The 14736-nt window shown below is 39.5% G+C and overlaps 1 protein-coding gene across 2 annotated transcripts in view; it reads left to right on the plus strand.

Moving 5' to 3' along the window:
- LOC122985344 (carbohydrate sulfotransferase 8-like) overlaps positions 1-14736 on the plus strand; it is a 92746-nt gene that overhangs the window by 48164 nt on the left and 29846 nt on the right. The gene's annotated exons all lie outside the window — the stretch shown is intronic.

The following is a 14736-nucleotide window of genomic DNA, read 5'->3' on the forward strand; positions in this document are numbered from 1 at the left end:
TTTTTTTCTCAAAGGAGAACAAAGGACAAGTGATTTACAGAGCAGATTTGTTGCTGTAGGGGACAAAGAAAAAGCAATTTAATTTCAGTCGGACTTTAAGGAGACTGTCCTCTAACAAGGAGGTCACAGGTTCAAAACATACAACAGAAAACATGTCAGTCAGCAGTCACACGTCCTGTCAGAGCGTCCTTTATCAGGACACTGAAAACGTCCCGAACCTGATGTGTCAGCTGAACGCCTGTACGTTTAAAATGTAAAAGATAAACAATAATGTTTCCAGGAGGTGATGATGTGTGAAAGAAGAAGGAGCCTTTGAAAATGAGTTTCTGAGACTTGGAAATATATTGAGGTAGAGACCTCATTTACAATATAGCTGAGCAAAGCGCAAACAACACATCCTAGATGCCAAGAAACACAGATTACATACTTAGATTAAAAAAAGAAAAAAGGCAAAAGTAATAATAAAAACCAAAATCAGTACAAATACTAATATATTCAAAACTTTAGGTTAAATAAAGCAATTAAACTTTACAGCAAATGAGTCAGTTAAAACAAGAACAGTTGGAAGTGAAACGAGATGAAATTAAACATTTTAAATTGCCTTCAGGATAAAATGAACTACTGTTACTGATATGAGATGTCCTGATGAAGTGTCTTTAGAGCTGCAACAAACGGAGGATTAATCGATTAGTTACCAACTATTAAATTAATTGCCAACTATTTTGATAATGGATTAATTGTTTTTACTCCTTAAACTGCCAGATTCTCTGATTCCAGCTTCCCGAATGGGAATATTTAGTCCTCTATGACAATAAACTGAAGCTCTTTGGGTTGTGGACTGTTGGTCGGGACAAAACAAGACATTTGGGGACGTCACTATGGGCTTTGGGAAACAGTGATCAATGTTTTTCACCATTTTCTGACATTGTATAGACCAAACGACTAATTGATTAATCAAAAGAATAATCGATAATGAAAATAATTGTTAGTTGCAACCCTAGTTTTCAGCCACAATCTGTCCAATCTGATATTTAATCAACATTTAGATAAATATAAATATGTATCTGACACATTAAAATAACAACTGTAGCTACGAAATGTACTTTTCAGGAACTACTTGATCCGAATCCTTAAGGTGCTGCTGTGAAACTATTGATTGATCAGTGTACATGATCGATCTGATCTGAAGGAAAGTTGAAGTGGAGAATGTGACGACTGTCGGAGTGGTTGGATCTACAGAAATCGACCGATCGTACAGTGGTGTTACTTTGGTCGCATTCAGACACACAAACCAACAACAGACGAGTTTCATTTCGTCATCGGGTTTCTCTCAGAATGAATTTGTGACAGCTGACATGAGCCGCCACCTGAAGCGGAGACATGTGGAGTTGTTGAAGTGTAGAAGCAGCCGTGTGTTAAGAAGCTTCCTGCAGCTCTAATGAATAAAAATCTCCGGACGGGATCATTCTTTGTGAACACTTTTGATCTCTGTTCAAAAAGAAAAACTCCCATGCATTGATTTTTTTTTTTTTTTTTTTTTTTGACTTGCATGGTAATGTGCTGGTGCAGTTGTAGTGCCTTTCCTTCCTTGAATTTATAGTTGCCATGGTAACTGATTTACCTGTTCAAGTCTCTTACTATAAAATTCACAGAACTTGGGAACCGCTGAGACCACACACACACACACTCTCACACACACACACTCCTCGGGTTCTGAGGAACTTCGATGGCAGTTTTTCATCAGGGGACAAACGTTCTTCAGCTTTTTCTTTTGTTTGATGTTGTTTGAAGGCAGAAAACTACAGACCAGCTGCTGTCTGGGGTATTTTTTTTTTTGAAAAAGGATAAGGCTGGTGATGATCTGTTTTTTAAATCTCATGTCCGGAGCCAAACCAACAATGAATCAATCCACTTAAAAGTATCCAAAGCCTGATATATCTTATTCCTCTGTGCTGTAGACATCTGTTGTCGTCCAAAAACTATTAAAAACAAGTTAATGAGCCACACAACTGACCTTGGTGACATGTTCCTCATCCAGGAAGAACGTGGTTATTTTAGTTTGTTTAGAAATGTCTCCAAAGACTAATAACAGCGTCAAGAAAGCATTTCTGTGTCAGGAAGAGGCCACCATGCATGCAGGTATCTTTACAGTAAACATACAGATTTTTCACGCTCATTGTATTGATCAGACTCTGATCAGGACATTGTTAATTTCTCAAAGAAGTACAACAGGTGACAACAGACGGTGGAGATTTTTAGGACAAGTTACAGTCTGTTTAGAACCAAATTCACTCTTCAGGATGTAGTTCCTCTCTGAGCTGCGGCGGAGGGATACATTGTGGTAGTGGTGTGTACATTTGTTGATGTCACCAGCTTTTACAACTCAAGATGTTCAGAATAAACTTTGAAGTGCATTATTTTTCTTTGCAGATTTGATATTACAGCAGGAGTGTTTTTGCAGTCTGGCAGTATGATTGCTCTGAGAGTTCCTGCTATTCAGTCTAGCTCAGCCTCTTCCACCTAAAATAAAAGTGCTTTTCAGTCTAAATAACTGCCTGTGGTTTTTGTCTGTAAAAGTGGAAGCAATATGGGGCCGTAAAAAAAACATAACCAGTGAATAGCTGTCTCAAGTTTGAAGATGATAGTGCACAGTAAGTGTCTTTTTCATGGAAAGTCGAGACGGATTTCTAAAAAGGACATTTTGAGTCTCTTTATTTTTGTAAACATGAGATCTTTCTGATTACAGCAAAACCACAAGAGAGAGAGAGAGAGAGAGCCAACCAGTAGATGCAGATGTGCTGGCAGTTAATGGGGTTAAAGAGCAAAATGTGATTTGATGGTCAACGTGTCAAACCGTCTCTGTCTGACTTTGTGTTGCTTATTGATGGTGTTAGGAGTGATAGGTGACAGATAAATAGTTCCTCTTTTTACTTTTCCTAAACACTTTGGACTGGTTTTCATTGAGAGATAACGAGATGACGTCACTACGGAGTTATCTAATGACGTGATGAGGCTCAGCTGTAGGAGCGCGGCGGTTAAATGACTGGTAACGAGAGACGCTAGTTTTTTCACACCTTAAAGCTTAACTGAACTGAAAGGCCCAGATGAAGCTCGCCGCTCAAGAGAGCAAAGACCAGAGTTTGCGAGGCCTAGTCTGAGGGACCGACTATCTGCTAACAGACCTGTGAACTCGGTAAGCTAACCCACCTCATGGCTATTTCTCAGGCGGCAACTGAAGCCAATGCAGAAGTGCCAAAAACTGCAGTTCTGTGAATGACCACTTGAGGCTCCAAAAGTGAGTCAATCCCCATAGACCCCCATGTTAAAATGCCAAAACATGTTTACAGCCTGGTACAAAAAAACAGGTTTGGTCTCTACAGCTAATTTCCACGTTTAAATTTTATTAAGCTGTAAAGTTATGCATAATGAAGGACATGGCTGCTTTGAGTGACAAGTCCGCCAGCCGCTAGGTGGCTTGTTTCAGCCATTCGGCCCGCCTCTTTACCCATTTTTGATTGATGAGGCAGAGTCACGCACCGGAGCGGCTCACTTTGAGCTTCAAAACTGCTCTTCAGAAACCAACGGGTGACGTTATGTTGACTACGTCCATATATTAATATAGTCTAAGCTATTTCTCTAGTCTTGGAAATCGGTCCAACAGTTTCTGTTTCCTCTTTTTTTCTATACTCTCCGTGTTCAGACTAGTATTGATATGTAGCTGTTAACCCTCAGACCTGATTAGTCCGTAACAGACGGGTTTTTGGACAACAACAGAGCACAAGGAATAAGATATCTCAGGCTTTGGATACACAGCAGACGTTGTTGTTGGTGTTGCTTGTTTAAAGTATCCAAGGTGATGTCTCTGTAGTGCACCTCCCTCACCTTGTGTGCCGCAGCTGCTGTCAACACACACACACACACACATACTCTGAGTCAGCAGTGATCTGAGGTCAGGGTCTCCTTCAGAGACTTGATGAAGAGATCTCTCTGTGACCCCCTCTCAACCTTCCAGAAGCAGCTCATTGGTAATCAAGAGGCCGCGGCTCATTTTGTCCCTGCCAACGTTTTCATAATCTGCATAAGGTTATGTCCTATGCTGATCTGATGTCTCCGGGCCACATGTCCCTCCTGAATATGAAATATTAATCTGGGTTGGACTGTGCGTGGCTGAGATGTGTGTAAATGTGCGCTGATGTTGATTTAGTAGGAGGAAATGTAGAAGATCGGAGGTCCTCCTGCTCTGAGTCCTGATGATACAGCATCAGCTTTGTCTAGAAGAAGCCGCCCACAGAAAGAAAGGAAACACTGAGAACATTGAGATGCGGCCCCGAGGAGCCATCTCTGCCGCTGCTGCCCACACTCTGCTGCCGCCGCCGGGGGAAAGAACGTCTGACAGCGGCCCGCCGACTCCCACCTCCTGCTCCGCTGCATGCGAACTAACAGTGAGGACAACTGCTGTCACTGTGTGGCCTCACCCTCCAGCTGTCAGCATGCCGCTAGCTAGCATGGCGGCTTCGACAGCTAGTGCACACAGAGAATACAGAAATGCTGCTGAGAATGATGAAAAATGACCGTTGTAGTTTTACAGAGTCAAAAGTGACTTAACAAATTATTAATATTGTCAGACTAACAGCCCAAAACAAAAAGATATTCAGTTTAATGTCATGTATGATAAAGAAAAGCATGAAATCTTAAATCTAATCTATTATTAAAATAGTTGCAGATTCATTTTCTGTTGATTGACTAATTGATTAATCATGGCTGCAACAAATTATTCATTATTTCTTAAGCTATTAACCATTTTTCTAATAAATCATCTGTTAAATCACAAGTTCCCAGAGACCGAGGTAATGTCTTCAACTTTTTATGTCCAAACAACCCAAATATATTCAGTTTATAATCATTTAAAATGGAGAAAAACAACAAACCCTCACATTTGAGATGCATTTATTGGTCAATAAATGATCCAAATCTTTATCTGTTAAATGAGGACTAACTGTTTCAGCACTGCTGTGAAGAGAATTCATTGCAGCAAGATGAGCTGACAACTAAAGTTTACAGTTATAATCAATCATTCAGTCTATAAAGTGTCAGACACATGTCTATGACAACTTCCCAGAGTCCAAATTGACGTCTTCAAATGTCTTATTTTGTCCGACCAACAGTCTAAAACCCAAAATATTCATTTTATATTGATAGAAAACAGAGAAAAACACATAAATCCTCATTTTGGACAAACTGACAGTAGAGAATGTTTTAGTATTTTAACTTTAAGATCATTTGAGGATTTATAAATGATAAAACTTGTCAGTTGTTTCATCAACTGTTTTAGATACTGTGAAGACATTAACAGCACATATTGATGATTCCTCAGTGTTCACACAGCTGCTGTCTTGGAGTTCTGCTCCTTAAGGATCTTTCATCCATATTGACTGAAAAGTTGAGATTTATTCTTGCGCTGAAGAAGACTGTGTGATACGATTGAAAGCTCCAGAACCGCTACTACCAGGACCTTGTGAGTTGTTTGTCCTTCACTCCAAAAATCTTTAAGTTGTGCAGAAATAAATAAACAGTGAATGCTGAGCACAAACATCTAATAGACATTTCTAGAGCTGCAATGATCAGTCGATTAATCACTTAGTTGCCAACTATTGAACTACTTTGATAATCGATTAATTGTTTTGAGTCATGTTTTAAGAGAGAAATGTTCAAAATCTTTGGTTCCATCTTCTCAAATGTGAATATTTTCTGGTTTCTTTAGTCTTTTATTACAGTAAACTGAATATCTTTGACTCTGGGAAACAGTGATCGTGGCAGTTATCTCATAAAAAAGTAGCTAAATGTGCTTTTATAGACCAAGCAGAGCAACACTTTCTCCTCTGGCAGAGGAGACACTGATCCCAGACTAATTCTTATTCTCAGCTCACCTGAAGCTGAGTGCAGCCACTCAGACAGATGATGGAGCTTTAATGGGAGGGAGGCTCAGCACCAGGACCATCCACATTTCTCTTGGTTTTGTTGTGTGTGTGTGTGTGTGTGCGTGTGTGTGTGTGTGTGTGTGTGTCCGTCCTAGTTATAAAGAGTTCAGTCAGAGTTCAGCATGTAGGAGGATACAAACCCGCCAAACGCTCACTCTTCTTCTTCTCCTCCTCCTCGTCTTCAAATAAGTCTGCTGCTGAGTCAGACGAAACGTGACAACGGCAGCTGCACGGTCCGGAGAAATCAGGCTCAGCATCTTCTTCATCATCCTCATTATGAACATGTTTGTGGAGCTATGTCTGTCTGTCAGTGTGTGTGTGTTTGTGTGTGTGTGTGTGTGTGTGTGTGGAATAATTGTATGTATCATGGTGTTTGGCGGAGGGTAAGATGTAGCGGTGACGGTGACGGTGGGGGTCATGTTGTGATGTTTCGGCGGCTGGATTAGCTGATTAGAGCACACTGCGCTGTAATACATTCACTGCTTTGTTTCCCTCTTTCTCTTCAGCGTGAGACGGATAATTATCGTCTAACGTCGAGTCTGCCGTTGTCTCCCGTTTATTTCCCACAGAGCGCGGATCCTTGTGTTCGTCTCTACGGGTTCATTAATGGTGTTTTGTTCACATCTTCATCATTCATTAGTGAAAGGTTAGCCAGATGGCATTTAGCTTTGCCATTTCACTCACTTCACTTATTAAAACAAGACTCATTCATTGTGTAACACGAGCTCATCGCACACAAACAACCTGCAGACAGACGTGCGTAAAAAAAAAAAAAAAAATAGACGTTTCCACAGTTTCAGTTGTTGGTGTCATGTGATGTTGAGAGATAAGACGAGGTAAGAACGCAGGAAGTGTGTGTTTGTGTTAAAGAGGCTCACTGTCACTTCATTACTGATTATATCTGCAGATTAGTGTCTTAATTAATTGTTTTGTCTATAAAATATAAGAATCACATTCCTACAGTTAATAGAGCGCAACGTGATGCCATCAGATGTCGTGTTTGTGGTCCGACAAACTGTCCAGAATCCCAAAATATTCAGTTTTCTCCAACATAAGAAAGATAAAAGCAACAAGTTAACACATTTGAGAAGCTGCAACCATCAAATATTTGACATTACTGCTTGAAAAATGACCTGAATGATCAATCGATTAAAATTTTCTGTTAATCGACTAATCATTGCAGCTCTGCATCACTGACAGGTATCTATATATCTATATTTAGTCTTTTCCTTCAGTTGAATACGTGTCAAACATCGACTGGTGTCTGCTGAGCTGCAACATGAAACATGAGTGAGAGTGAAGCGAACTGGTGTTGATGAAAAGTCTCCGGCTGTTCTTTTCATGCCTGCACTCATAAAACACACATACATAAACCTCATTATTATTATTATTTTTCAATGAAAGTCCATTCACCAGCATGTTACTCAGGTGGAGACAGAAGTCTCTGCTGTGATGTGAAACAATATATTTGTAATTTGGGGCCCTTTAAACTCAAATTAAAAACAATCCAAACCATAAAAATCAGTTTCCTGCTTCAGACTCATAATGTGCTTATTATGACAAATCTTTATACCAGCAGGACTTTATTTTGAGTGAAGTTTCCTTTCAGGACAGACTTTATGTGACCCAGCAGTAGACTCAGCCTGCACTATATTTCAGAAACACCTCATGGAGCCATAATAAGGGACATGACGCACTCTGAAATAAAAAAAATAAATAACCCACATTGACCTGAGAGCAGATATCACGGTGACGTCAGCGTGTGCATCAGAAACCTCCTCGTTAGCCGAGAGGTGGATGAACTCTGATCCAGCAGGAAGTCTTCAGTTTGACGTGTCGACCTCTGACCTCTCAGAAAGCACATAAGTGCTTTTTTTTTTTTTTAAATCCCTCTGGTTAATGACGAGTCCCTTCACACTGTAAGAAATGTCCTTAACAGGGATTCATTCATTATTTTTTTAAAAAAAAGTTCCAGTCATAAAGATCTGTCTTCAGCTAGAAGACTAACAAGGAGTCCTGCAGTAGATGGACTCTGATCTCAACATTATGGAGTCAGTTTGGGATTAACATGAAGAGACAGAAGCAGCTGAGACACCGAAATCCACAGAAGAAGAACTGTGGCGACGTCTCATGCAGGAACAGGAACAACCGACCTGCCGAGTTCCTGAAACACTGAGGAGAACTGCTGCTGTTTGAAAGACAAAGCTGCTCGCAGCAAATATTGATTTACTTTAGGTTTCTACTGTTTACTCAACTTTGGATCAAGTTAGTTGATAAATAAAAAACTAGTTATGGTCTAAAGTTTGTACAGTACTTTATATAAAACAATATTTACTCTGTATACTGAGCATCTTTAGCACAAACATTTACTTCAGGATATATTACAATCTGTTCTTTCATTTAAATATCAGATTGGACTCAATATTATAATAAAATTTCAGAATAAAATGAGTCTTTTTGTGTCGACCAACAGTGAAAAACTACAGATTAAATGTAAAAAAACAAATAAAACTGAGATAAACTTTGATAAACTGTTTTGATAAATCATTTTGTTTGATAAAATGACTGAAACGATCAGTGGATTGTTAACTTGATTAGTTTTCTGTAGATTAACTAGTTAATTGATGGACTAATAATTTCAGCTCTAATAAAATGTTATGAAATGTTCTGACATGAATAACTAACAGATCAGAGGTTGATTTCAGTCGTGACGTTCATACTTGAAGAACAGACTAAAGTGCTTCTTCTTCCTCCTCTGGTGTCTCACACACACACACACACACACACACACACACACACACACACACACAGTGTTCAGATTAGATCATCGGGATGTTTTTATAACCTCAGAACGACCGGGTGTGATCCATTAGTCTTACGTTATCTCACGCTGCTGTCCGCCTCAATAAAAGGCTTCCCCGCAGCTCTAATTGTCTTCCTCACCTTTGAGACTCTCAGCCATGAATTCAATTTAGAAGTTACAATATTCTGTCACGAATGTGTGTGTGTGTGTGTGTGTGTGTGTGTGTGTGTTTGTGTGTGTTCACGGAGCGCAGTGATGATTTCATCTCGCCGAAAAAAAAACATCCATTCATATTTGTAAAAACTGTCTACTATGACCTCATGTTTATTAGCTCGCAGCTGTTTTTGCAGAGGCTCATGGGAATCGGAGTGTTTTATTCTCCTCTGATAATAACTGCAGGTGTATTTTTAGAAGCTTTCCTCACTACTGCTGCTGCTGCTGCTGCTGTGGCTGTTATTTCACTTCTCCTCATCACGTTTCTCTAGATGTGTCTTTGAATAATCTGCACTAATTAGAGAAGATGTGATGTGATATATATAGAGAGCGAGAGAGTGAGTGAGAGAGTGTGAGGCTCTATATGAGACGTGTGAACAGGAACATACAGCACAGTCAGTTCATCATCTTTATTCTTCTTTTTGTTTTGAAAGTGGCAGCAGGAAGTAGGAACCTGTCAATCCAACATCATGTTTGTGTTCTCTTGTGCACATTTCTCTTCTGAAGAAAGAGATTTTGATCTAAAAATGGGCTGCAAACAACAATTATGTTCCACTATCGATTATTCTGCAGATTATTTATCATACTTTTTGTGATTTTCTGTCATTTATATACTGTATATACTCTGTTTAGGCTTCAATCTGCAGGCAGATGTCATTCTCTCATTAATAAGTGATGGCAAACAGTTACAGCTTATTTTAATTTGGGTAAAAATGCACTTTGAGACTAGAGATTCATTCATGTTTAACTGAAAGTACTGTTGTTATAGTTGTTGTTGTTGTTGGAGAATAAATGGCATCAACACACCATTTCTGTTCAACTTCCAACTATTCGTGCGTGTGAAAAATAAATCTTTTATGGTCGAATAGGCTGAAGTTGTGGAATTATTAAAACGGTGTTGGAATTCACACATTAAAATTTAATTTCCGGTAAATTTATTAGATGTAATCTCAGCAGTATGCGCTGTTCAAATGGTGCAACCACGGCTTTAATGTCTCTCCTCCTGTGGGGACAGTATAGAAGAACACTGATTTGGATTTACATGAGCCTTGTGTTTATTTTGTTACCTAGAGTAGATCCAAAGTAGCTCCAAAACTTGAGGTTGTAACAGTGTTGTCCGTGTTTCTTGGTTGAGTTAGAAGAAGACGGATCAAAGACTCACAGCCACACCGATACTGGGATTTCCACATTCACATCAACCTTACCAAGCCTGGTTGTACAGCTACTATTTTATCATACATGAACAAAGCAGAAGTAACCAAAATGTTACTCTTGAGTTGAGAGGCAAAAACAGAAAAACAGGAGCTCAATAACATGAGTCCATTCACAGCACTCATCTAACTCAAAGAATACAAGCTGCTGTCTGATAACGTTGCTTCTCTCATATCAGTGAGTCTTAAAGGTACGTTTCACAATTTTGACTGTTACAAGGTGAACTAAAGATGCTCCCTGTAAGTCAAAAGGCCGGAACTTCACCCTGCTCTGATCGCTTCATTTGCAAAGTTACCTCTACTTCCTGCCGGTGATGATGTCAGATTGTTCGGACATGCCCACAAACGACGTCTGTTTCATAGTGTTTGTTGCTGAGGTTGTTCCATGGGTTGTCGTCTGCTCTCATATTTCGGATCTGATTTTCCATTTTCAGTAAAGAACAAGAAGAAGTTGTGAAATCTTGCTACTGTTTTTTCACGTAGCTTCCTGAAGCTGACCAATCAGAAAAGAGTGGGCTCATCAGGAGGCGGGGCTTAAAGAGACAGGAGCTAAAACGGCCTGTTTCAGACAGAGGCTGAACTGAGGGGCTGCATAAAGGACCAGTATAAGATAAATAAGGAGTTTTTAACTGTAAATCATGCAAATATATTCCAGTAGAGCCCCAGAATATAAATATAGAGGCTGGAAATGTGTGTGATATGTCCCCTTTAATAGTTTGATCTATACAATGTCAGAAAGTTGTTGAAGAAAAAAGGCTATCACAGTTTTCTTAAGTCCAAGGTGACATCTTCTTGTCACGTACGACAAAGAAAAGCAGATAATCCTCGCCTGCTATGTCCACAGCAGCTGCCAGAGACCATCTGCTGCCCGTCTATCCGGTGTGTGTTTGTCCACAGAGTCCGTTTCTTTTCTCCACTCCATGATCTTTATGACCAGAGACTATTTCTGCCGGACCGGCTTGCATCTCTGAAGTGGTGAATACATATATATATATATATGTAAATGTCTGTATTTATTGACAGTTGACTTAAAGTTACAGTTTGAATGATGCGTTTTATTTGTTAGAAGTTGAGTCTCCTCATTGTGTTTTAATGAATTCACTATATAGTTGTTTTTCATTTACATATTTTTCTGTTTCTGTTGTCAGATGTCAGAAGTGTGAAACTTCATCATAAATACTTCTTGTTAACCAGCAGTTATAACCAAGCTGCTGCTGCTGCAGATTTAATCATTATTTTATGATCAGGACATCATCTAATAAAATGAACAAATCCAGGTTAATGACAGCAGCTGAGCCGTGAAATCGACTGTCACTCACTAGAATGATGACAGAAAAGTTAACAAAGCATCTGTTAGCATCTAAACCAGCTGCTGACGTGTATTCAGTCTGCTGCAAAACAAGAAAAACGTCTTTAAAACTGCACATAATAGACATGTGTCTGCAGAAGAACAGACGCTGCTGAAACGTTTGACGTTAAAACAGCAACCCAGCAGCATCCTGTGGAGCAGTTACTGTAGAGGAGTCAGAACTACAGAGAACATTTAGTATTTTAGCTTGAAAAATGACTTAAACTACTGTATTGAAAAATCTGCTTATTAATGGGTTAATGGAGTAATTGTTGGAGCTCTACAGACTCATATGAGTCCTGCAACATCCTGCATTAATACCTCAGAGACCTGCTGGTGCACAATAACACAAACTCAGCACTGTAATGCAAAAACTCATTTAAGTTTTAGCAGAAAAGAGAACAAAACTTTCTCAACACATGTTCTGAGAAGCAGAAAGAACAAGATACTGTTATTTTACACATTTTGTGTTCATTAAAGAAGTGAACTGTGAGCTTTAGGTGCTGCTGCTTGTGATTCGCTGTCACACAACTGACCAGTAACACAGTAGAAACCGCTTATATTGATCATGTCTGTCTGGCTCAAATTGATCACTATAAGCGGTTGATTACTGTAACAGAATTTTGTTTTCATTTTCTTTATTTCTCATGCAGATTACTAATTGGCATTTGTATATTTATTACATGAATATAAAGTAATGAAATGAACAGCATCACTATTAACTGAATTTTATTGACTGTTTCATGATACAGTACAGGTCTCCGACTCCTGAATGCTGTTATTTAATGACTTTATAGTCTTTGTAACTGATCTACAGTTCAACTTGCTGACTCGGCAGTTTGAACCGCTGACAGCCGCCGTGTGGACGCCACGGCACGGCTAGCGGCGCTAACGGCTTACCTCGTGTAATTGCTGGATTACAGCTGCCGGTTGTCAGAAATGACGGTGACGGATCCTGAGCTGTCCAGGCTGAAGGCAGAACTCCGAACCACTGAGAGCCTGATCAACGAGTTAGTTAATGCACTCTGCCTGGTCACGCTGGAGACTACTTGATTAGTCTAAGCTAATTATTTAAACAGCATGTATAAGAATGATTCTGTCCTGAGCTTTTTGATCCATATAAGTGGTTGATCACTGTAACTGTGATCACTATAAGCAGTTTCCACTGTACTGAGATAGATGTTGTTCTGTTTCCACTGTGTGTAGTTTCCAACCCGAGCTGAAACAACGAGCTAATTAATCTACTAGTTGATTGACAGAAAAGTAACTTTGATAATCAACTAAACATTAAAAGGGAAAAAGCTTCTAAAACAGTCATATGCAATGTTAATACGTCATCAATATGACACACATACACAGCACTTAAAAAATGCTGCAAGGTGAGAAAAAACAAATGAATACAGAAATGTGCTGAAAATACAAAAAAAACAAACCAAAAAACACAAACGCTGCAAGTTTGCAACACAACACAACGACGGAAATGAGATGGAAAAATCATGCCTCAGTAAAAACAGGGAGATTTCTGTTACGTTGTGTGTGTGTGTGTGTGTGTGTGTGTGTGAACTTGTCAAATTGATGAAGGTGCTTTGTTCATTTGCAGAGTGTTGAGCTTTCAGGACCACCGTATTAAACACAGCTGACACGACACAACCGCAGGTGATGCTTAAACGGTTTTAAGAGAGCGATGGTCGAACCTCCGTCTGTTCATAAACAAACCGCGGGTGACGTGAAGCTGAGAACTTTGTCAGTCTGTTTGATAGAGAGTTAGTTTACAGGTGAGTCTTTTCTCTCTTTTCTTCCTGTTTGTTTTCCCGCTGTGCAACAAGCTTTGCTGTGGCATCGCTCTGATTCTCACAGCAACCCATCCACAGGTTTACCTAAGAGGATGACTTCTCCACTACTGTTTTATTCATCAGGTTATTCTCTGCAGCAGCATGCCCGCCACTGGCATCATATTGCTTGTCATTGCCTTGAACTGACGCAGACTCGACCACAACCCTATGAATAACACAGAGGCCCGATGAATAATACACTAAGCAGGGAGAGCTGTGTGTGTGTGTGTGAGCTTGACACACACTCCCACATACTATAGCTAACAGAAGCAAAGTACAGTCGGAATAAATTACCATAAAACACACTGAACCTCACTACTAGAACATGAGAATCAACAGTGAACATGCTACAAACACGGATCAGGAGGTCCTTCTACATCTGGAAAAGTCAGAACAATTAGTTTCCATCTGTTATCATATATTGCTCGTTGTTAACCTCCTTCTGGTGGCAGATTCATAAAGTTTTGCAGACAGTACTCAGAGGTGAAAAAACAGATTCACATTAGAATCTCGATTCTGATCTTCTACAAGTCTGAATTGATTCACAAATACCAAAAATGTAAGTTTTGTCTTAACATTAAAGATAATAGCCGTGTTTCCATCAAGCTAATTTTATGCACATTTTGAAGTATCGCATTAAAAAAGCTTAATGGAAACGCCAAAATTTGGGGGGGGAAAAAAGTTTTTACGCTCACTTGAGTTGGATTTTGGAAATGTCGAAAAACAGTTTATGTGTAAAATGGGTAACTGAAACTCATTTGTCTAATAAATAATGACGTAGCGAACGTTTAACTCACATGACTGATCGGCTTTTTCCGCTCTCGGCGTCTCCAGATAGCATGAAGCGTTGTCAGTACTATCTGACATGAATGAACAACTTGCCCAGTTGAAACTAATTTCTGAAGACCTTTCTCCATTTTTCTCTCGTCAAGGCAATATAACTGTTTGTTTTGTTTCTGGTTGGCGACCTCTTCTTCTTCTACTCTGTTTACTGGCAGATTATTTAAACCTATACCACCACCTACTGACGGTAGCCTAGTTTATTCACTTCAAACCAGTTGATGGAAACGCACCTAATTCACATTTTCCTTTTTGCAACATTTCAAAAGTTCACTTAAAATTATCTCGTGAATCTAACGGAAACACGGCTAATGTTATGTTGAACAAAACAGGAGGAACTCCAGTCAAGAAGCCCCTTTTCACCCAAAAGTTCCAGGTACTTTGAAACCAGAAGAACTAAACTCTGAACTAAAAGTCTCTAGCTGTGTTTCCACTGGAGGAACGAGGGTCTAAATGAAGTTTCAGGGAGATTTACTTTCCAAAAGTTCAGGAACTTGCAGGGATGAGCGTC

The sequence above is a fragment of the Thunnus albacares genome, chromosome 7 (genome assembly GCF_914725855.1).
Source record: "Thunnus albacares chromosome 7, fThuAlb1.1, whole genome shotgun sequence".
Taxonomy (NCBI): domain Eukaryota; kingdom Metazoa; phylum Chordata; class Actinopteri; order Scombriformes; family Scombridae; genus Thunnus; species Thunnus albacares.